General features: G+C 40.3%; 1 long non-coding RNA gene across 1 annotated transcript in view; it reads right to left on the bottom strand.

The window, feature by feature from the left end:
* LOC125463629 (uncharacterized) overlaps window positions 1–23620 on the bottom strand; it is an 857594-nt gene that overhangs the window by 383029 nt on the left and 450945 nt on the right. The gene's annotated exons all lie outside the window — the stretch shown is intronic.

Consider the following 23620-nt stretch of genomic DNA (forward strand, 5'->3'; position numbering starts at 1 on the left):
GGCAGATACAATAGGATTTCAATTACCCGCATATAGACAGGGATTGGACCAATGAGGCTCAAGCATTCCTAGCAACAAACTTAGAAGTTGCTGGAAAAGCCCAGCAAGTCTGGCAGCATCTATGAAGTGCTCCGAGGAAAGATCTCCAGACCCAAAACATTAACTCTGATTTCTCTTCACAGATGCTGCCAGCCCTGCTGAGCTTGTGTGTTTGGGAGAAATTTATACAGCAGCACATGTCCGATGCAACAAGAAAAGTCAGACTGCTAGACTTAATATTTCAAAATGTGGTAGATTAAGTGACAGTGAGGAGATATTTATGGGATCATGATCACCATAACATCATGCTTAAGACGACATTGAAAGAAGATATTGATTGGTAAATCCAGAGCAAGAATAATCAACTAGCAGGGAGCCAATCTCAATGGGGCAAGAACAGAGCTGGGCCAGATAGCTTTGCTGCTTGGCCTGCTGTGTTCATCCAGCTCCACACTTTGTTATCTCGGATTCTCCAGCATCTACAGTTCCCATTATCTCTAGTGGTTTGTGAAAGTGCTTTGAAAATTAGGTTATTTTCAAAGAGGAGATAGTTCCAGTACAGCAAAGGTTTAATCCCTAGAATGGGTAAGATAGAACAAACAAATCCAGAGCTCTTTGGATGACCAAGGAGATGGAAATTAAACCAAAGAAGAGAACCAATTCTTCCAACTGATGTCAAAGGTTCAGAAGAGAGGTCAAAAAAGCAAATAAAGGGGTGAGAGGGATGAGGAAATATCTAGCACCAAGTGATTATTTAAATAATAGAAACAATGTGCAGAGTTACAAAGGGAAAGTAAGAAACTCCTACCAAGTTGAAATGCTCATTTAGCAATGAGGTAAATTCTATGATTCTCCATCTGCAACAATATTTTAAGCCACCAAAAGAACGGATCTGAATGAGCAGATAACTATTACTCACTTTGCTTTTACTCATTTGGTGATGGTTGAGTGCAGCATTTTTAAAAAGTAGCAGAGAAGCAGTTACTCTCCCAATGGTATCACATATGTTCCAGCTGCCAAACTCCACCAAGGGAACATTTATATTATCTTATACCAACGGTACTTCTCACCAGTGACCAAATGTAACCAGTTTTTAGAAAGTTAGGACAAGAGTGCAAGAAAGAAAAAAAATGGAAAGGAAGATATATATGGAACACTGAAATCCAAATAAAGGGCTCCTGGAATTCTCAGGGTTTCATTATAACCTTACTCAAAGACTTGACGTAGCACGTGCATCCTTCACTTCACAAATACCTTTGAACAAAAGCATACATGGCACATTGGAAATATACAATATCAAGCCACTTCAGAATCCCTACAATGAGTGTTGTACATACCAAAAAATGGAACAATCTAAACCTAAGATTCAAAGTTAATAGGAACCGCAGATGCTGGAGTATCCGAGATAACAGAGTGTGGAGCTGGATGAACACAGCAGGCCAAGCAGCATCTTAGGAGCACAAAAGCTGACATTTTGGGCCTATATCCTTCATCAGAAATGGGGGGGGGTGGTGAGCGCAGGTTCTGAAATAAACAGGGAGAGAGGGGGAGGTGGTTCAAAGATGGAGAGAGGAGAAAATAGGTGGAGAGGAGACAGACAAGTTAAAGAGGCAGGGATGAAGCCCACAGAGGTGAGTCTAAGTGGGGAGGTTAGGGAGGGGATAGGTCAGCCCAGGGAGGATGGACAGGTCAAGGGGGCAGATGAGGTTAGTAGGTAGGAAATGGGGGTGTTGCTTGAGGTGGGAGGAGGGGAATAGGTGAGAGGAAGAACAGGTTAGGGAGGTAGTAACGTGCTGGGTTGGTCTTGGGATGCAGCTGGGGGTGGGGAGATTTTGTAGTTTGTGAAATCCTCATTGATACCATTGGGCTGCAGGGTTCACAATAAACAACTGCACCTCCCAGTCGCGAACCATCTCAACTCCCCTTCCCATTCCTTAGATGATATGTCCATCCTAGGCATCCTGCAGTGCCACAATGATGCCACCCGAAGGTTGCAGGAACAGCAACTCATATTCCGCTTGGGACCCTGCAGCCCAATGGTATCAATGTGGATTTCACAAGCTTCAAAATCTCCCCTCCCACTACTGCATCCCAAAACCAGCCCAGCTCGTCCCTGCCTCCAGAACCTGTTCTTCCTCCCACCTGTCCCCTCCTCGCACCTCAAGCCACATCCCCATTTCCTACCTACTAACCTCATCCCGCCCCCTTGAGCTGTCCGTCCTCCCCAGTCTGGCCTAACCCCTCTTACCTCCCCACCTACACTGACCTCTACTGGCTCCATCCCCACCTCTTTAACTTGTCGGTCTCCTCTCCACCTATCTTCTCCTCTATCCATCTTCGATCCGCCTCTCCCTCTCTCCCTATTTATTTCAGAATCCTCTCCCCCTCCCCCTTTTCCGATGAAGGCTCTAGGCCCAAAACATCAGCTTTTGTGCTCCTAAGATGCTGCTTGGCCTGCTGTGTTCATCCAGCTCTACACTTTGTTATCTAAGATTCAGAGTGTTGTCACTATGTTTCTGAACAAATATAGCATTGCAGAGTTATGAAGTATGGGTATTGTGAACCATCAGCTTGTTGCTGGAAGCCTTTGACTGTAGTTGCAATCTTCCTCATGTATATTTCAGTTTATCCAGCAGAAGTATGGACATGTGTGTGAAGAGTAGAAAGGTTGTCTTGTCTTGCTTGCTACCTTTTACGTTGCACTGGACTGACAGCAACATCTTTGTACCAATCTTTCTGTGACCACATACTTTGAGCAGACAATTTACAGCCAACTTAGCTTTGCAATCTGCCTAAGGCAAACAGATATCTGTGACTTTGGCTCCCATGACCTCTGAGCTAGAGGGTGGCATTCACTCTTTAATTCATGGGCAAGAGTTGGGAACAATACCCATGCTTCATAACTCTGCAATGCTATATTCGTTCAGAAGCTTGATGACAACACTTTGAATCTTAGGTTTAGGTTGTTCCATTTTGTCCCCCTCTATATCTTTACTTGACTATTTAGCCAAGGACCAAATTGTTTACCAAAATACAAGTCTCTGAATAAACTAAAAAGAGTTTACCATTGAATTGTGCTTTAAATTTACATCAGGAGCCCTTCATCAGCAGGTAACAAGGTGTAGAGCTGGATGAACACAGCAGATCAAGCAGCATCAGAGGAGCAGGAAAGCTGACGAAAAATGGTGAGGGTGTCCAGAGCCAAAGACAAAGAGAATACCAAAAGGTGGGAGAGGAGAGACAGAGATGTAAAATAGGTGTAAATGTAAGGTGTGAAAAGGAAATAATGAGTCTTCTTTCCTAAAGGCAAAGTCAATAAGACACAAAGAAGACATGACTGGAAATCTCAGAGATGATGATCAGACCAATCCTGGAAACAACATAAGACCATAACATATGGGAGCAGCATTAGGCCATTCAGCGCATTGCTTCTGCTGCAACATTTGATCATGGCTAATATGTTTCTCAACCCCTTTCTCCTCTCTTCTCCCTGTAACCATTAATTCCCTTATTAATCAAGAAAGTATCTATCTTTATCTTAAATACAGACGATGGCTTGGCCTCCATAGTCTTCTATGGCAGTGAGTTTCACAGATTAACCACACATTGGCTGACAAAATTCCTCCTCATTTCAGTTAACCTTGATTTTCAGTGGTGGGGTCATGATGCAGAGGGGGATAGAACAAAGTGAGAATTGTCTCTCAGTTTCTGCCAGGTGGAATTCAGCACATCAGAGAAGAACAACATCATCCTTCAATCAGCCTTCCACATCTTCCAACCTCATAGTTCCTCAATACTGCATGGCCACCTCCTTCACAGAATCCATAATTGGGACTGCATCGGAAGACTCATCATTTTATTTTCTCCATGCCCCCCTCAACTTATTTCTTCCTAATGGGACTGTATTTTCCCTACTTTATCAGTCTCTTCCCACTTACATTTTCGATTTTTCTGAATCATAATATCAGTTCTACAATTTCTAGTTTTCTAACCGATTTGCCTCCTCTTCAGCATGGATGTGCAATACCTCTACACATCAATATAGATCAGGATACACATCTCTTCAGACCTCTTTTCGAGGAGGAAACAGAGTCCTTATTCACCACCTCCTCCTTTGTCTGACTTACCATCCTTATTCTGGTTGTACGTGGGCCCATTGATATGGCTTTCTGCATTCGGCTGGATTAGGAAAAAGTAATCAGTGTTTTCTGTAATTTCCATCTTTCTCTCGTTTTACTTTTATTTTGTTCTTTCACTGTTTTCGTTTCTGACTTCAATCTACTTACCTCCTGTTGAGAGTGAATTTGTGTAGTGTGGAGGACATAAGCATGGAGGACAGCGAGCGCAGAGAGGTGGAGCTGAGCCATCGCGGGGTGAGTGAGCCCAACATGGCGGAGAGTGAGGCTCCCCGCATCTGCAGCAGTGGTGAGAACAGATATCCCCAGGTCAAGTTTGGCGTGGACTAGAGGCGAGGGATGGGGTCAGCACAGACTGGAGGTGAGGCCTGGTGCTTGAAGGACTGTAATGCTGATCTTCTCATTTCTTTATTTTTCTAATTTCCTAAGACTTTGTACCTAGGTACCTTGTATCTAAGATGGTGTGAAGAATAGTAATGCTGAACTTTTGCCTCTTTATTTTTCTAATTTATTCCTAATATCCTGTGCCTAGGTACCTATGTACCCAAGATGGCACCATAAGTGGCGATTTTGCAGACTCTTCACTGCAGTCATGTGATAAGAAAACTAAGTCTATTTCTAACCTTCACCTTGTCCCTTTCTGACTCTTCCTATCCTCTTCATGACTAGACTGTTTCCATTTCTGGAGATAGAATATTTGCCAATGTCTGCCAGAAGGTCACTAATTCCCACATTTTCTTTGATTATTCTGCCTTACACCTGCATTCTGCAAAGGTCACCACTCCATTCTCTTAGTCGTTCTGTTTCTATCATTGGAAGTCTCCTGATGATGTAAACTTCTACTGGGGTACCTCAAATATGTCCTCCTTCTTCCTCAGCTAAGGAGTGTCCCCAACTACCATGACTGCCAGGGCCTTCAGTCACGCCTGACCCATTTCCCATATTTCGCCCCTCAACCTTTCCCCTCCTTCCCACAACAACAATAAAAGCTTCCCTTGTTCTCACTTTCCACCCACTGGTTTCCACATTTGCAATAGGCTAACACCATGCACACGTCTTCTTTTACCCTTCACTACCAGCATTCCCAGCACACCACAGGGAACAGTCCATCTGCGACACCCTGGCTCCCTCCACAACATCCTGATCCATTTTTCCATCTCTCCCAAATCTTCTTCACCTCACCCCCCCACGGCACTTTCCCATGCAACTACAGAAGGTGCGTAACACTTGAACCTTGAGGAGGGAGGAAGTCAAGATCTCAAACACATCTTCCAGGCAGAGCACTGTTTTATTTGCACTTCTTTCAATTTCAGCCTACTGCATTTACTGCTTATGATGCAGTCTCCTCTATAGTGGTGAGGCCAAATTCAGACTTTGTATAAAACCACCACACTCTCAGAAGAACCTTGAAGTTCCGATTGTTTGCATTTTCAATACACCATGTTGCTCCCATTCCAATATTTCCACCTGGCCTCCTATAGTGTTCCAACGATGCTCAATACAAGTTTGAAGGAACGCCATCTCATTTTCTATGTAGGTACTTTACAGCCGATCATTCTCACCATTCAGTTTAACAACTTGGGAGCATGGCCTCTGATCTTCATTTTGATTATGAATCACCTCCACTACCAACCTATACCAGTCTTGTTTGTGCCTTGTTAGCTTTGCTCTTAGTACAGCAAACCCACTCTTTTTCACACCAAACATTTCACATACCTCTGTCTCTTTTATCACTATTGGCATTCTCTTTGAATTTGGCTCAGGGCACCCTGACCTCACCATCTGTCCTACTTGCTGCTCCTCTCCCTCTGTCAAAAACCATCATTTTACAGCACATCAGATTCAAAATGTCAACTCAGTTTCTATCTCTGTAGATGCTGCCAGACCTGCTGAGTTGTTTGAACACTTTTCCTTTTCATTTTAGATTTCTAGCATCTACAGCAATTAGGTCTTGTTTGAGTAATACTTGATGCTGTCTATCTTCCGAGACATGTTTCAATTGTTTTAAATTTGCATCAGTGAATTATCAATGCTACGTATGCTGTTGATGATGACTCCACATTCTTTTATTGTTGAAGTTTGCTGAGGGAAGGTTTTTCTGCACTGGATATGTAATTGATGGAACACATGAAATATGTGACAAGTGATGTATCATGGACCCTTTGAAAATTGAAGCATGATAAAGTCAGAAGTCACACAACACCAGGTTATATTCCAACAGGTTTATTTGAAATCACACCTTTTTGGAGTGTAGCCACTTCTTTAGGTGAAGTGACTACACCTGACAAAGGGGCTACACTCTGAAAGGGTGTGATTTCAAATAAACCTGTTGGACTATACCCTGGTGTTGTGTGACTTTGTCCATCCCAATCCAACACCAGCACCTCCACATCATGAAGCATGATAGGTGGTAGTGCCATTGTTTTCTCTGGGACTAATGTTTACTGTGTGTTGTGAAAATAGACTGAGAAATTGCTGCTGTTCTACTTTTCTGTCCTAAGATGCTGATGCTAGCGAACTAATGTAAAGCTGGGTATTACCAAGACTGCCATGTTTCAAGAACCACAACATTATCGCACACATCATGATAAGAAGTGAAGTTTAATATGATCATTTTCAACAGTTGTTTTAAGTGTGTATTTATTATTTCCTAAATTTTAGTGGGCCCCAGGTATAATGTTCTGGAATCAAATGGCAACAAATCACATCCTTAATTTTTCTTCAGGGTTCTCATGATCCAGTAAAACAGAGTCTAAAATCATAAACAGCCTTGGACTGAAAATCCTCCTCCCTGGATATGCCCTTTGCTCTAAGCTGAGCTTGTGGTTCCTTTACCTAATGGCATATTCCTTGCTTCTTTAATGATAATTTTGTACAAAATACCTCTCACCATCCATGTTATCAACCAACCTTTTGTTATCATTGTAAAACTTGGATAATGTCTTGATTGCAAACTTTTGTTTCTTGTGCTCTCTAAAAACAAACCAAACATCCTTAGTCTAATTCCCTGAGGAACTGCAGATGAAGAAGGAATGCACATTTGAAAATGCAGCTTGTATTAAAATCTGGTATCTTAATTGCCATGTGTGTATTGTTACCGTATATTGTATCGAAACAGCAAATATTGACATGCCCTGGTCTCACCATTAAGGCTTATTAGAAACTACTAGGATGCAGAGTTGGGGCTACAGACTGTAGTTCATTTCCTGTCCATCGACACCTCACAAGACTGACAGCCTCACAATTAATGGAAGTTACAGTCCATTAACATGCAACATTTGTCATTATTACTGTTGTTCTGTCCTATACAGCTATAATATCACATCTCTCTTTCTTATCTACTGCAATATTCTAAGTAATAATCAGGATAGACAATAATCCAGGCTTTGATTTGCCAGATATTGGGAAATCATCAAACATGTGATAAAACGCATCTGAAGTTGAGTTTCGTGCCTCCCACTCTTTCACACAAATATTCTCAACTTTTCCGCTAAATATGAATCTGTTTTGAATCATCCAACTATGAAGCTTCATTAGACATCACATTTATGCAGTATCTACATGTTGTCAGTCTATAATTTTACCAGTCTAAGTTCTATATTTAAAAACAAACAATGATTATAATTTAATTTGTAGCAACAGGCTTTACATAATTTCTAATTTCACATCAGACATTTCTTAAATGAATTGGCAAAGTTAAGCCATATCTTTCCAAGGTCGAATTGGCTATAAAAGAAAATAATAAGGCTGGTGTCAGGAAATTGGAAAATGTTGATCCTCTCTGGCAGTAATGAATGCTTGCACCAGGTCGATCTATGGCACACCGTTCCCGATGATAGGTCATCTGACCTGACATATTACTGGGACTGGGAGATACAAACCAGCCACTGCTGTCTGGGAATCTTTTCATTCATTACCATTAAAAAAAGCCTCAATGTCCTAATTTTCCCAGCTGGACAATCAGTGGGTCATTTAACAGTGACTGGCATTTTCAAGCTGCATGCTTTGAGCTGATTCATCCCTGGACATGGTAGATTGCACAAAAGCCTTGACTGATGCTAAAATTTGCCTGAGCTTTCCGACCTTGAATTTTCTGAATGATTTTATTATCATGTGTATTTTACAGTGAGAAAAACAGCAAAAACAGTGAAAAGCTGTTGCCATCATCCAGTGCCATTTTGAATAGTTTTAAGAGTAAGGGAGGAAAAAAGAGACGTAGCTTAAAGAGAGTACTGCAGCCCTGAGCCAGCTCATCATCAAAGACGCCTGCACCGTCATCCCTCCTCCACCACCCACCGCAGTCTACAACCAGGCCCAAACAACAATGAAGTCGCTGATCCTCAGCCGCATCCTACGTGGCTGGGCATACACCCCGCCAGTGTAGCCGCTGCCAATTATGATGCCAGGTCCCATGCTCGCCCTGGAAATGTAAGTAAGGGCTCACTCAAATTCACTCTGGGCTCGCTCACTGCCACCACACAGTGTCAGAGCTGGGATCTGCCACAGACGTCACCTAAGCTCAGGGCAAGAGGTAAGTAAAGGAAAAGAGAAGTAAAAGAAAAGGGAGAGAGAAATAACAAAACAAAAGAAGAAAATAAAGGGGGAAAAAAGTGGTCAGAATGGACAAGACCTAGATCAGGAGCCCTACTCTGCTATCACTTTGATGATGAACGCAGAGGATTTGAACATTTCACAACAAACTCTATTTCTCTTGACTTGAAGGGCATTTTCCTGTGGGCTTCTTAACCCTGTTGTTAAGTTCAAATGGAGGTCAGAAACCCATACCATGGACTCTATTTTACATTGGCGGGTAGGTGATGGATGAGACTGGCTTCCTCAACTCCTATAAGGAGCTAGAAGCTGTCGAAACTAGAAGAGAATGAGATTTACAATCCTCACTCTCTGCCCTCCCTTCCTGTCCATTCCATTTAACTCACAAGAAAAGACTGTGCTATTCCCACCCACCTCCCTATAAATTGTATTATCCAGCTCAATCGACTTGTTAACAACCTTAATTGACCTTAATCGTTCAGTTACAAATGGCAACGATTCCGCCCCAAATGAATGCTCTCCTCATCCATGAGCTGGTTTCTTTCCCCTAAAAAAAAGTCACTAACCACCTGATGTGGTTTGGGTCACTGACACTGAAGATCAAAACATACAATGTTTTTGTTTTCTGATCCCAGTGCAAGAACTCATCCAACAAAGCCTCACTGAAAATTGGGCAGTACACAGAGGGGGGTAAGTGAACGAGGGGCCTGAGTGCAGAGGTTAGCTTGACTCGCAAGAATTGCCTCCAATTTTTGCCATTGTTTTTTCTGTCGAATGAGCAAAATCTAATCCAGAGAGAGGCAGGCAATAATTTGGAATAGTAAAATCCTTCATCATTATACACAACACTGAAACCTTATCACGGTAAATAATAGACAGTAAGATACCCAGAAAGGGGGACAACATTTCAAAACGTGGTCAAATTTGGAGTAAGTGTGGAATAAAATTCCCCAAGAGACATATCCTATTATAAGCTTTCCATAGGCTCAATACTGTTAGTGAATTGTTAATGATTGTTCTGAAATCTGTTTATTTTTCCACCTCTTCTAATTTTCATGCACTATATTTGGTTCAATTCATATAACTACATCTGTTTCTGTTAAAATCCATCTGCCATTCCTTGGGCTCTTAGAAATTTACCCTGGAACCTTGTAAATTATTCAACTAAATAGGCAGCTTTCTCTGAAGCCTTTTTGTTGCTTCTGACTTAAATGTAATACTCGTAATGCTGCAAAGGATGACTCTTGAATTGTTACTGAATGCAAAATTATTTGTGATAATTAATATGTGATAATGAGAACCATTTTGACTATCATTTTCAAATTTAAAGTTTCACAGGAGCATTAAATATCACAACTAGATTCTCAACACATATTTGCTTGTCAATTTGGCACAGTTGGTAGAACTCTTGATTCTGAATCAGTTATGTCGTCAGTATCTGTCGCTGATTTGAGAACATGTCTTGGTTGACATTCTGGCACTGTGCTGACAGAATGCTGTATTACTGGTGAGATTGTAAATTAAAGCTCCAGTTATGGGTGAATGTAAAAGATCTCTTAAGAATTTTAACTTTTATTATTTCATTATCATAATGATTGACTTCCCATTGCCTAATTTTTTTTTTCAAAAGATGAAACTAGACCTTGAGTGGCTACAGAGGTCATCTAATCACAGATTGAGGTAAGCTTCATGAGACCCATGTGCAACAAAGAAAGATGTTTGCACTGAACTGGTCAATTATACCTAAAGCCATAAACAGAGTTAACATCTACAAATTTCAATCTTCTGTTTTAATTCACGATCTAATAACTTCACACATTACGAGATGAACAGCTGACCTGTCAGTTACCAGTTTGGAAAGACAATCAATATGGACTGAGGAATGCATGATATTTCAACTGCTTGTTTTTAGCAGGAGAGCAGAGAAAATAAAAAAAGTAGAATTATCAGCAAGAACTAGAAGACACCCTCTCTCTCCCAGTCTGTTCTTCTCATCATCTCCGAAAACAGCATGCTGTGAACAACCATTCACTCAGAGCACAAAGCTGTCTGCAAACTTTGCCTCTGCTGAGGATACCAGTAGACAATTAAACAACTGTGGTCTCAGATTGTGACACTTGTAGACCTTTGAAGATTTCTAAATTGTGTAACTAGTATTCTCCTTGCTTTTACTAGTCATTCCCTCTTCTAAGCTTATTACCTGTGTTTGTGAATGTGGTTGATGCCACATTTTGATTATTTTTTTTCTAGTGATTAATATGTAACAACAACTCTTCTTCCCTTCACTCAAGAAGACTTCAATGACTGGCTGTTAATTTTTTACTGGACGATATTTTAGTTGAAGTGTGGTAGACTTGAGCTAAAAACAACTTAAAATATTTGATGTAACTGACCAAGCAAGAGTTGAAAAGTGGGGAGCAGAGACCCCTTCCTCACCTAACAATAATACTATCAATTGGAAGGCAAGCAGGGAGGTCATTTTTTTTGTCCTCGAATATACTTCTCCCCAAATAAAACCAATTTAAAAATTGTACTAATTACTCATTCATTTGTTGCTTGCTTATAAAACAAAAATTGCTTTTTGGAAGGAAGCCACAAGTTTTGTCATGCTTTGGATGTCTCAAAGTATAACATGTCTCCACGTAAATACCAATTTTATCATTATTTACTGCAGATCATTTTGACTCCTCAGTTATTTTTAAACAAGTTTTTTTTCACACTGGAGTAGGGAAAAGCAATGGCAGGATTCACAGACCCATTAAATCGTACAACAGGCTGCAATGTGAACGCTCCCTCCATGGTCATATTCAGCTTTTTCTTTTCTTTATTCATTCACGGGATGGGGGCATCACTGGCTAGGCAGCATTAACTACCCATCCCATCCCTAATTGCCCAGAGGGCAGTTATGCCAGCTGATGTAGTTTTAGCTTGAAGTGAACTCAGTCTCTCATTGTAATAGTATGCACCATTGGGATGTTAATCTTTCATATGCAACTTTATTTTTCTAAAAATAGTTGAAAGGAGAAAGCTATTTCTCCTACACAATAAATACTGTAACATCATGGATGGTTACTTGACCAGTGCCAGCTCAGTTGAGTGCTCCTCCTGTGTTACACCAACTGATGCTCCAGTTTTTCCTGAATCAGAGGGTGAAATTTTAACTGATTCAAAGCACATCAACTTGCTGAATTAAAATTAGACACAGGGTGTAACTGTACAGGAACAGAATTCAGCTAAGCCTAAGCATATTATTTCTCCAGGTTTCCCAGCCTGAAGGGGAACAAACTTTCAAGAGTATTTATGTTGGCCAGATTCAAATAGCATTGCACCACCTTCCCTATACAGCCAGCATGTTGGATTTTTAGAATGGTACTTATTGCAGCACCAGCTCCTACCCCTGGTGTTATAATGCTAACTTAGCCATATATTAACAAGAAAATTGATGTAAATCCAATGCAAAATTGAGAATACAACAGCAAGAGCAAGATATTTTATAACCTGTTTTATTCATACCCTTACAAACAAACACAGTCCCTGTGGTTGTGTGCTTTTGAATTCAATTGGTTTAAAAAATTAGCATTTTATAATGCGCACTCCTGAATAATAAGTACCACTGCTAAGCATCAAGGATATATCTGAACTGGGTCTTCAATATTTTATCACTGTGAATAGTTTAAAAATCTGTAACGTATAAATAAATGGATTTCCTTATAAAAGCTTGAATAGGATATCAAATTTGAACTCTATGCTTCTAACTTCTGGAAGAGAACGAGCCCATTAATTTGTCTGGTTTTCCTAATGAAATTCAGGATGCTGGGTAAGACTCTAATGAGTGGAATTAGTGCCTTGCAACAGATGCAAGGAAATGGGCATTAATGAAAACCATCTGCCACTTTCACTTATAAAAAATACCGCACTGGGCCTTAATCGGATTAGCTGGCACTGGATCAGATCATTGCAATAGATAGTAAAAGAACTCAGAGCTGTCCATCTGAATGCAGAAACAAGGTATAAAGCCATTATCTGATCCATATTGTTATGGTTTTGTAGCCATCTACGACACTTAGTGACTAATGATCTACGTGCAAGAAGTAGCTGGTGATTTTGTCCAGTGCCTGGCAACACTTCATAAGCGTTGCTCACCTTAGCTAAGGAAAAAGAATGTACTCAGAGGTACAATGACTGAATGATCACAAACTCAGGGAATTATTTGTCATGTAAATTCCGTGATTCCCTTGGGTTATAAACAGTCCAGAAATGTCATTTAGATGCAGAACGGTTTGCATTATCAGCTGTTACAGGAACTTCTACAGCCTTATATTGTTCAAAGCCAACAGCCAAAATATCTGACATTTTCAAGAGTTCACAGCAGACTGCTAGTTACTGTGTTTGTCAAGCAAATTGGGTAGGTAAGACCCTATGATAATCACATTAATCCTTCTCAAACCCATCATCCTCGTTTGGATGGAATGTGGAAATAGACAGTAAAATGGATAGATGTAAGAATTAAAGTTAAAAGAATCTTCACAAAGTAACAGAGAATGGCATTAGCACAGAGCAGGCTGATTAGCATCTGAAAAAAAAAATGATGTTCCACCTTTTGCAGTCATGAAGAATTAGTAGTGGCATGATAATTGTATTATTAATGTAACAATATAAGTACATAATGCTGTACAAAGAAGTATAAGTTACAAACAATCTTGAGACAGAATACGCCGAGGCTTTGTTCATTGTAGCCAGTGACTTCGGTCAAGAACATGCTACCAAAACACCATCAGCAGGTCTCCTGTCCCACCAGATGTTCTGTCATACTGGACCATTGCTACGCAGCCACCGAAGATGCCTACCGCTCCATCCCCCGTCCAGATTTTGGAAAATCAGATCACAACATTGTGTTCGTCCTTTCTGTTTACAAGCAGAAATTGATGCGCGAAGACCCAGTATAGAAAATAGTGTAGCATTGGTCTAAAGCAATGGAAGGGCATCTCTGGGACTGCTTAGAGTCAGTGAACTGGTCCATATTCAAGAGCACAGTGGCCAAGCTAAACAAGTATGCCACTACTGTCACGGGCTTCATTAATAAGTGCATTGTAGACTGCGTGCCAAATAAGTTAATCCGAACATTCTCCAACTGGAAACCATGGATAAACCAGGAGATTCACTCCCTGCTGAAGTCCAGGTCGGAGGGGTACAAGTCAGGCAACCCTGACCTGTACCAGAAATTCAGGCTCAACCTTTGTAAAAGCCATGAGAGATGGGAAAAGGCAACACCAAACCAAGCTTGAGACCCAAACCAACCACACGAACATCCTCGTGATGGACTACAAAGCAATGGGGAACAAATCATGGACAACAGTAAATCCCTATCCAATGAAGCTCAATGCATTCTACAGTCACTTTGAACAGATGGTCAATGAAACAATGTTACCTATCCCAACAGACACATCTGTACTCATGGTCACTGCTGCAGACATCAGATCAGCCTTCTCGAGAGTGAACCCATGGAAAGTGACTGGCCCAGACGGAGTCCCTGGCTGTGCACTCAGATCCTGTGCGGTCCAGCTGGGAGGAGTATTCATAGGTATCTTTCACCTCTCCTTCCTACAATCTGAAGTCCCCACCTGCTTCAAGAAAACCACATCAGCCCCATGCAAAAAAAAATCATACAGCGTGCCTCAATGACTACTGCCCGGTGGCTCTGACCTTCATTACTATGAAGGGTTTTGCGACATTAGTCATAGATCACATCAACTCCAGCCGACCAAATTGTCTGGGTCCTTTGCAACTCAGCGACCGGCACAAAAGGTCTAGAGCAGATGCCGTCTCCCTGGCCCTACACTCATCCCTGGAATATATGGATAACAAGGATACCTACGTCAGGCTACTACTTAATTGACTAGCATTCCGATTTCATCACCATAATTTCAAACAACTCACCTCCAAACCTGGAGGCCTAGGTCTCAGTTCCTCCTTCTGTAAATGGATCCTCAAATTCCTGACCCACAGACTGTAGTCAGTAAGTATAGGTGACAATACCTCCTCCATCATAATCATCAACACTGGTGCCCACAGCGCTGCATACTCAACCCCCTACTACACTCGTAATACACTCAGGAATGTGTGACCAAGTTCCAACCTAACTCCAATCATAAGCTTGCTGATAACAGCACCATTGTAGGTCAGATCTCGAACAACTACAAGACATAATACAGGAAAGAGATTGAGTGCTCAACAGTGTAAAGACAACAATCTATCACTGCCAGAAAATGAAGCGGCTGGTTATTGACTTCAGGAAGTGGAGTGGAGAGCACATCCCTGTTTGTATCAATGGTCTCCAGCTGGAGACGGTCATGTTCCTGGGAGTGATGATCACCAACAATCTGTCCTGGCCCACCCATCTCGACACATCAGTCAAGAAAGCTCAACAATGTCTCTACTTCCTCAGGAGGCTACGGGAATTTGGCATGTCCACAAGGCCTCTCACCATTTTTATAGATGCACCACAGAAAGCATCCTATCTGGATGCATCACAGCGCGGTCTGGTAACTGCTCTTCCCAAGACCATAAGAAGCTACAGCCCAGTCCATCATGCAAACCAGCCTTCCACGCAGTGACTCCTTCTATACTTCACACTGCCTAAGGAAATCAACAATCATAACCAAAGACTCCTCCCACCCCAGTTATACTCTCTTCCACCCTCTTCTGTCAGGCAGAGGATATAAAAAGGTGAATACATGTACAAATAGATTCAAGAACAGCTTCTTCCCCACCATTATTCAACTTTCAAACTTTTGGCCAAACAATAGGGAAAGTTGTAAAGTTTACAGTCTACGTGTTATTACCATCCCTGTTCACTTGTTTATCAAACTGTACTTTGTTTATATGCTTGATAAACACTGAAAGACAGAAGGAGAAATAGCAGTGAATGAGAATGCTAAGAGCAAGAGACAGAGGAAGGAGAGCCGAAAGTATGAGACAAAGGCAATTTAAGATGACATTACACTTCATGTCAACATGTGATGGTGAGAGGGCTAAACTTAATTTTATTAAAAATTATGTTGAAGGTCGGGCACTGAGAGATGTAGCCCGTGTTTATAAAAAATGATGATAGGAATTAATAACATGACTTGGAGAATTTTTTAATGAGACAAATTGAGAGAAGAGAACCATAAGACGTGATTCATCAATGTTTACACATTTCTCTAGAGCTTCGGTTGAGTTAGGCCAAGAGATTGAGAGAATCTCCATGGAAATGCAACTCCAGACGGTCTAAACAGCAACGAAGTTTTAAGTATCAGGAAATGTCCAATGACCCTGTCGATCTTTTCTTAATACCAAACTATATTGCTGCAGCACTTTAAAATTAAAATCTGATAAATTAACACTGCAGCAGATGAGACGGATGGAAACTACTTACTCAAAGGATTTTCAGACTGAATGCTAAATGTTGAGCATCAGACAACTTTGAGCTAGGCATTTGGCATAATAACTAAATTAAACAAAACTGGGCAGAGTTTGTGCAAAGATTCTCCTCAGCATTGATCACAAGTTCAGCACAAACCTTAGAGAATTGCAGCAAAATGCTCAAATGATTGATTTCTGCCACTCTTCTGTTGAGGTTAGGGTAGACTCCTTGAAGAACATTTACAGAAATTCAAAGCAAAGACATTGGCTGTGAGACTGACAGACAGAAAGGGAGGCATTGATCTTGGATAGGGTTATTTCCTCTCACGTTAAATTATCCACAGCATTTTCACCCAAGGAAAAATACTGCAAATACTCAGTAAGATTGGCAGTATTTGTGGAGAGAGAAAAAGTGAAGGCCCTGATTTACACCAGGATAGAGAACCTCTCTACCATAACAAGAATGGCAGAACAGGGTGGAAATAACAAATCCTATCCCCAAATATAGCGCCTACTATTTTTGGGAGGGGTGAGTATAGAGTCAGCTTGGAATTCATGTGTGTGTCCAATTGAAAGAAGCACCTGGGAACGTAAACTATCAGCTGCCTCCACAGGTTTTGGCAAGGAAGGTGTCTGAAACACAGAATATGCAGATTTGACCAGTTAAGAGCAGGTCTGAATCCTGTCAATTCATTTGGAACATCAAGGGACCCTTGTGGAGAACAACATACACTTTTGGATCTGGTTGCATTCAACCCAGGAAGGCAATCTCGGCCAATGTTAAACATTTCTTTCACCAGAAAGGCTGACAAGTGATAAGTGTCATTTATACCTTATGAGCGCCTGCATAGATCAAATCCAACAACAGAGTTTGAAACCATTATTCTTCGGCATTCAAAGGCCTATTGATCACTGAATTGCTCTCTATCAACATCCTAGACAGGTTACAATGGACCAGAAACTGAGCTGAACAAGCCATATAAACATTGTGGCTGCAAGATCGGCTCAGAAGCTAGGAATGCAGCAGCGAGTAACTCGCCTCCTGGCTCCCCAAAGCCTATCCACCATCTACAAAGGTCCAAGTCAGGAATGTGGTACTCTTCACTTGCCAGGATGGGTGCATCTCCAACAATACTCTTGATGCTATTCAGAACAAAGCAGCTTGCTTGATTGGCACCACAACCAGAACCATCCACTCCCTCCATCACTCATGCTCAGTAGCAGACCTACAAGATGCACGATGGCAGTGAACAGCACCTCCCAAACCCTTGTCCACTACTGTATAGAACAACAAGGGCAGCAGAAGAGAAAATGTTAAACAGGCTAGGCATACTTTGGAGTTTAGAACAGTGCGAGTGACTTAATTGAAACATATAAGGTCCGGAGGTGATATGGAAAGGATGTTTCTCTTTGCGGGAAAATCTTGAACTGGGAGTCATAGTTTAAAAAGAAGGGGACACCCATTTAGACAGAGAAGAGGAAATTTGTTTTCTCTGAGAGATGAGTGTCTTTGAAATTTCCTTCTTCAAATGACAGTGGATGCTGAATCTTTAAATATTTTTTCAGCTGAGGTCAATAGATTCTTGATTACAAAAGGCATGAAAAGTTATCAGGGATATGACGGATATTTTTTCAGGATGTGAGTGTCACTGTCTGGGCCAGCATTCATTGCCCCATCCCTTGTTGCCCAGAGGGCAGTTGAGATTCAACCACATTGCTGTGGGTCTGGAGTCACATGTAGGCCAAACCAGGTAAGGATAGCGGTTTCCTCCCCTAAAGGGCATTCATGAACCAGGTGGGTTTCTTCCTGACAATTGATGTGATTTCATGGTCATCATTTGACTTCTGATTCCAGAATTTTTATTGGCTTCAAATTCCATGATTTTCCATGGTGGGATTCAAACCCAGGTCCCATGAACATTACCTGGATTTCGGAATTAATAGTCTAGCAATAAGATCACCAGGCTATCACCTTCCCACTAATATGAAGTTGAGGTTAAAATCAGATCAGCCATGATCTTACTGAATGGTACAGTAAGCTTGAAGGGCCGAGTGGCCTACTCTTGTTCCTTCACTTACTGTCATGTGCAATCAGTACGTGAGAACATGATCACCTGCAAGCTCCCCTACAAGCCACTAACCACTGTAACTATGTTGCCATTTCCTCCCTAACAGTAATGTAGGTGTGCCTACAGCAAATGGACTGCAACACTTCAAGAAAGCAGCTCACCATCATGTTCCCAAGGGCACAGAGAGATGGGCAATAAATGCTCACCTAAAAAATGAAATCCATTTCCCATGAGTGACTAAAAACACCTGGAAAATTTATAATAGGGAAAATGGTGAGGAACTAGAACAAAGTCTTTACTAAAATGGAAGACAGAAGAAATTAAATGACAAAAAGGATGATGCTTCACTGAAAAAGGACAAGGTAATATGGTAGAAAGAAACAATGAATCTAAATAGTGGAGTTACAGAGATAGCAGAATCTAGGTATCGATAGTAACAATCCAAAAAAAAAGAGACAGAGGTTATGACATGACATTGTTAAACTTGATGTTGCAGTCATGTGGCAAGTATATCCATTCCATTTTCTGCACTTCTGGTCTTACTCCTTCCCATCCCTCCCTTTTCATCGAATTAATATTCAACAGATCGCCTTCCACTGTTGAACACATCTCCTCTCGTGCTCCTTTCACTTGTACAAAGGTAATCTTCCCTCACTTTCTTGCAACAACCTGGCCCATTGTTCACCCATAACCCAACAACCCCTCCCGTTCCCACCGCACCTTTTCATGTCAGCAAAGGGGACGCAAATCCTACCTTTTCCCCATTCCATTGTCCAAGATTCCAACCACTCCTTTGTACGTGAAAATGCAATTTCTTTGCACTTCTTTGAATTCATTATGCTATATTTTCTCCTAATGTTGCATTTTCATCTGCAGTGGGAGATCTAGGTGCAGATTGAGTGATTACTTTGCAGAACAACTTTCACCATCCACAAAGGCAACATTGAGCCTCTAGTTACTCGCCATTACATTCTTGAATCTATTCCTACTCTGAGCTCTACAGCTGCAGCACCTTACGCTGTGTAGTATAAGTTCAGGGAACTCATCCTTCAGGTTGGTATTTTTCAGACTTCTGGGCTCAACATCAAGTTCAACAGTTTTAGATTATACTGGCCATATGTCTGTTTTGTTACTTGCCCAATAATCATTTCACTTTGCCTTGCCTTTTATCAATTAACCTGTCGTGCTTTCCACACTTCCCTTTTGCTTTTCTTTCCATGCCCTATTTCCTTCCCTCTTCCGTAGAAAAACCTGTTTTCTCAAGTTTTCAGTCTGAACAAAGTTTAAGATCTGAAACATTAACTCTTATTTACGTTTGGTTTTTATTTCAGGTTTCCAACATCTCAAGTATTTTACTTTGCAAGATAGAAAACATACTCCCTTGTGTAGAAACAACTGAAATACAAAAAGCATGAAGTCAAATAAAGCCTTTGAATGGAGATTGTCTTGCAGAAAATGAAGAAAGGATCATCCCAGTACTTTTTCAGGAACAAGCAATGTACTAAATATCATAAAATCCATTATAATTTGAATAAGAAGAAGATGCTTTTTATTTCAATATCTTTTGTAAAATTGCAATTGATTTTACAATCACCACAATATTATTTCTCCCCAAATTGACTTAACACTGCAAGATCCTCTACCAAAGCAATGTAACAGAATATGTTATGGCAGGGACAGGAGCACTAAGTTCAGTTCAAAAACTGTCTGCATATTTTGGTTGACTTCAACAACTATGAATCAAAATGGTGAAACAGATAAACACAAACTACACAGCAGTAATATCAACAAACCGACCACTCAAGAGGCACCTTCAATAATACTTCCAAAGCTTTCAAACTGTCTGTTTAGCAGGCAAACAAAAGTTGTACAGCCAACTGTGGAATTAATAAAATGTATGCAGAAGTGTCTTTAGGAATATATATGCTGCTGTACCCACAATGGCCTGTTCGTAGTGAGGAGATTTTCTGCTCAGTCTCATTAAGCTCTTTGTAGCTTGTGTAATCATGTCTTCATTTTGCAAATGCTGCAATGTCACAGATAATGTTTTCTTCATCGTATAAAGCTAAAAAGTGTGACTGCAGATAAATTTCATGGCTTATGTGACCAACAGCTTTTCATCATCTAAATACTTCAAACAAATTATCTAACAAACCTCATGCACCAGACTCCAGAAACACAATCTTCAACTTACAAATGAAGCAAAAAGCTGAAAGTACAAATTGTTCACATTAAAAAAAACACTTTGTTCCACACAAATAATTTCCAAATAATTGGACAATTAATGAAGCAATTTAATGGAAAAACTTGGAATGTTTCCATCACTAACCTAAAAACATCAGCATCCAGCTTTTAGCTGTTTCTATTTCTTATTTGTAAAGAAATCACATTTGAATTTGCAATTCAAATTCTACCACATATCTAGAAACTCTTGGAAACAAAGGTTCAAGACAAAATTAATAGTCACTCAGACAAATTGGGGTTAATTAATGAAAGTTAGCACAGATTTGTCGAGGGAATGCAATGCTTAACTAACTTACTGGAATATTTTTGAAGAGCTAATAGATGATTGGTGAGAGCAATGTCATTGCTGAGATGTACAGGATTGAGAACAAGAATACACATTAAAGGTAACTGGCAAAACAATGAGAAAAATGCTTTCCACGCAGCACAAGGTTGGGATCTTGAACATACTGTCCAAGACTGTGGCGAATGCAGGTTTAATCGAGATGTTTAGAGGGAATTAGGTTGAAAAGAACAATATTCAGTGCTATGGGGAAAAGGGTAGGGGAATGGCTCTAGGCGAAATACTCACTCAGAGTTGGGCAGGCCACAAGACATGGGAGCAGAAGTAGCTCATTCAGCCAATTGAGTCCACTCTGTCATTCAATGAGATCACAATCAATCTGACAATCTTCATCTTTACAATCGTGCCTCATCCCCATTAATTAGAAATCTGTACCTCAGTCTTGAATATACTTAATGATCCAGCCTCTGAGCTGCAGCTTTCTGCAATCTTTCCCCATTTAAATAATATTCAGCTCTTCTATGTTTTGTACCAAAGTGCACAACCTTCCCCATTCTCACATTGTAATCCATCTACAAGATTTTTGGCCTCTCACTTAACCTGTCAATACTCCTCTCCAGACTCGAGTCATCCGCTTTAAAATATAGCAAAGAGAAGAAATAATCCAATAATCTCTCCTGATCCAGTCTGTAACACAGATACTTTTTGACTACACACGCTTTCACAGAGAGTGAATTAGAAATGCAAGTGAACAAATGGTAAGGTAACAAATAAACAGGAAATAGCCAAATTAAAAGGTCAACTACTAAATATTTACTTTTGGAACACAAGAACTATCTGGAGATGAACTGAAGAAGGAGCATTTTTACTTTTTAGTGTAGCCTATATTATTGCATTTATTGTTTAATGTATTCATAACAACAGTGGATTAAAGGGCTACAGCAAATTACTGCAGACGCTGGTATCTGTACTGAAAACAAAAATTGCTGAAAATCACAGTTGATCATTCAGTATCCATGGAGACGGAGCAAGCTAACGTTTTGAGTCTAGATAGAGGAATACCAAACCGACCCTTCGGTCCAACCAGTCCAAGCCGAACATAATCCCAAACTAAACTAGTCCCACCTGCCTGCTTGAAACATTAGCTTGCTCTCTCTCTATAGATGCTGCCTGACCCACTGATTTCCAGCGTTTTTGTTTTATTTCAGTGTGGATTACAGGACATGTACCTGTAGTACAATGTCAATAACTTGCTTACAAATGCTTGCATTTTCCAATCCTTATTCTCAGTGTGCATTGCCATGAGGGGGAAACAACAAGTTTATCTAAACATCCTGACCTTTGCTGTCGGTTTCAATTTGTTTTTTGTTTGTTATTCACCAGAAAGTTAACCACTGCATCTGGTTCCAACATTCCGTTCAAAGGGTATTTCAGACCTAATCTCAGGCAAAACTAATCAGTTTCTTATTTCTCATATATTTCAAGATCTGAACATTTTAAGATTTTGCCGTCTATGTTGGGAAGGTGTAAATAAATTTAGTTCAATAACGGTTCCTTGTGGTGCAGACATGAACCTTCTCCATGCAATACACATCATTACTCCTAGATCCTCTTCTATCAGTATCACCAATGCCTGAAATGTTCCATATGAGCCTTATAAACACACTTCCAATCTTTGGTTTAGATTTTTAAAAATTTCTTATCCTTCATTATGCACCAATTGCAATCTCTGGAAACATGTTTATGTTCAAAATATGAGCAATAAAACACAAATGTATTAATATTAGAAGCAAAAAATAATAAGTTCTAATCAATTTTAGTTTAGTTAACAGCATATCTTCCTTCTCAAATCTGTTTACTATGCTTCATCATAATAATTATTCTTAGTCTCTGTGTCTTGGTCTGTGTTTTCTTAGCAATCTTGTTCCACTTCAAATTAAAACATGGACTGTCAAATCAGATTAAACAATACTTGTTTAATCTGATTGCACAATGACCTCCCCTTCCTACCTGCTCTGTGGCTTCTACTAAAAAGAGAAAGAGCAACTATATGGTCAGAATGTTATCATCAGTTCCAAGATCATCCAACAGCTCTACACCAACAAGGCTTGAACAAATTGCACTGTACTTTCATCATTACTGGGTCACAATCCTGGAACTCCCTACCTAACACTACTCATCACACAGGCTGTAACAAGGTGCAGGACCTCCATGGCCTTCTTAGAGAATATGGCATGGACACTAAAGGACGTCTGGCCACAATCATCCACACCATGAGAAAAAATGAAAACTGCCAGGTCAGCTTGTTACGTGGCTCAGTGATCAATCACAAAAGCCATTTTCTTCATTATAGCTCTATTAGAATATATCTGAATTTTACTCTTTCTACCATCATGAAAATACTGACAGTGAGCTGAAATAACACAGATTTTCTTTTACTTTCTATGCCCTCTCATCAAATTTCTTGTTCCTAATAGGAACTCAGAACCATATCCTTCCAAAATATCTGCACACAACATTATTTAATTTTTTTTCTTGTATTCATTTGAAGCCATGAATACAATGAAAGAACATGGACAAATAACAAATTGACAATTTAGTGTTGCACATTATTAAACTCCCATTTTAGCAAATTACTTTAAATCTTAATCAAATGTGTTTACTTAATTTACAATGTCAAATGTGTAATGCTAAAGTAAACGGGGACCCTCATGGCCTGTGTGGCAATGAAAAGACCAATGAAATGCTGGACCAATTTACCATTACAAAATGTATACTTTTTATACACTGGATGTCTTCAAAGAATACACACACAAATCATGCATATGCATATTTAACTTTAAACTAGATTAAAATTCCTTTCTTTGCCTGTATTTTCTATGGTGTCCCTATTG

The sequence above is a fragment of the Stegostoma tigrinum genome, chromosome 22 (assembly GCF_030684315.1).
Source record: "Stegostoma tigrinum isolate sSteTig4 chromosome 22, sSteTig4.hap1, whole genome shotgun sequence".
Lineage (NCBI taxonomy): Eukaryota > Metazoa > Chordata > Chondrichthyes > Orectolobiformes > Stegostomatidae > Stegostoma > Stegostoma tigrinum.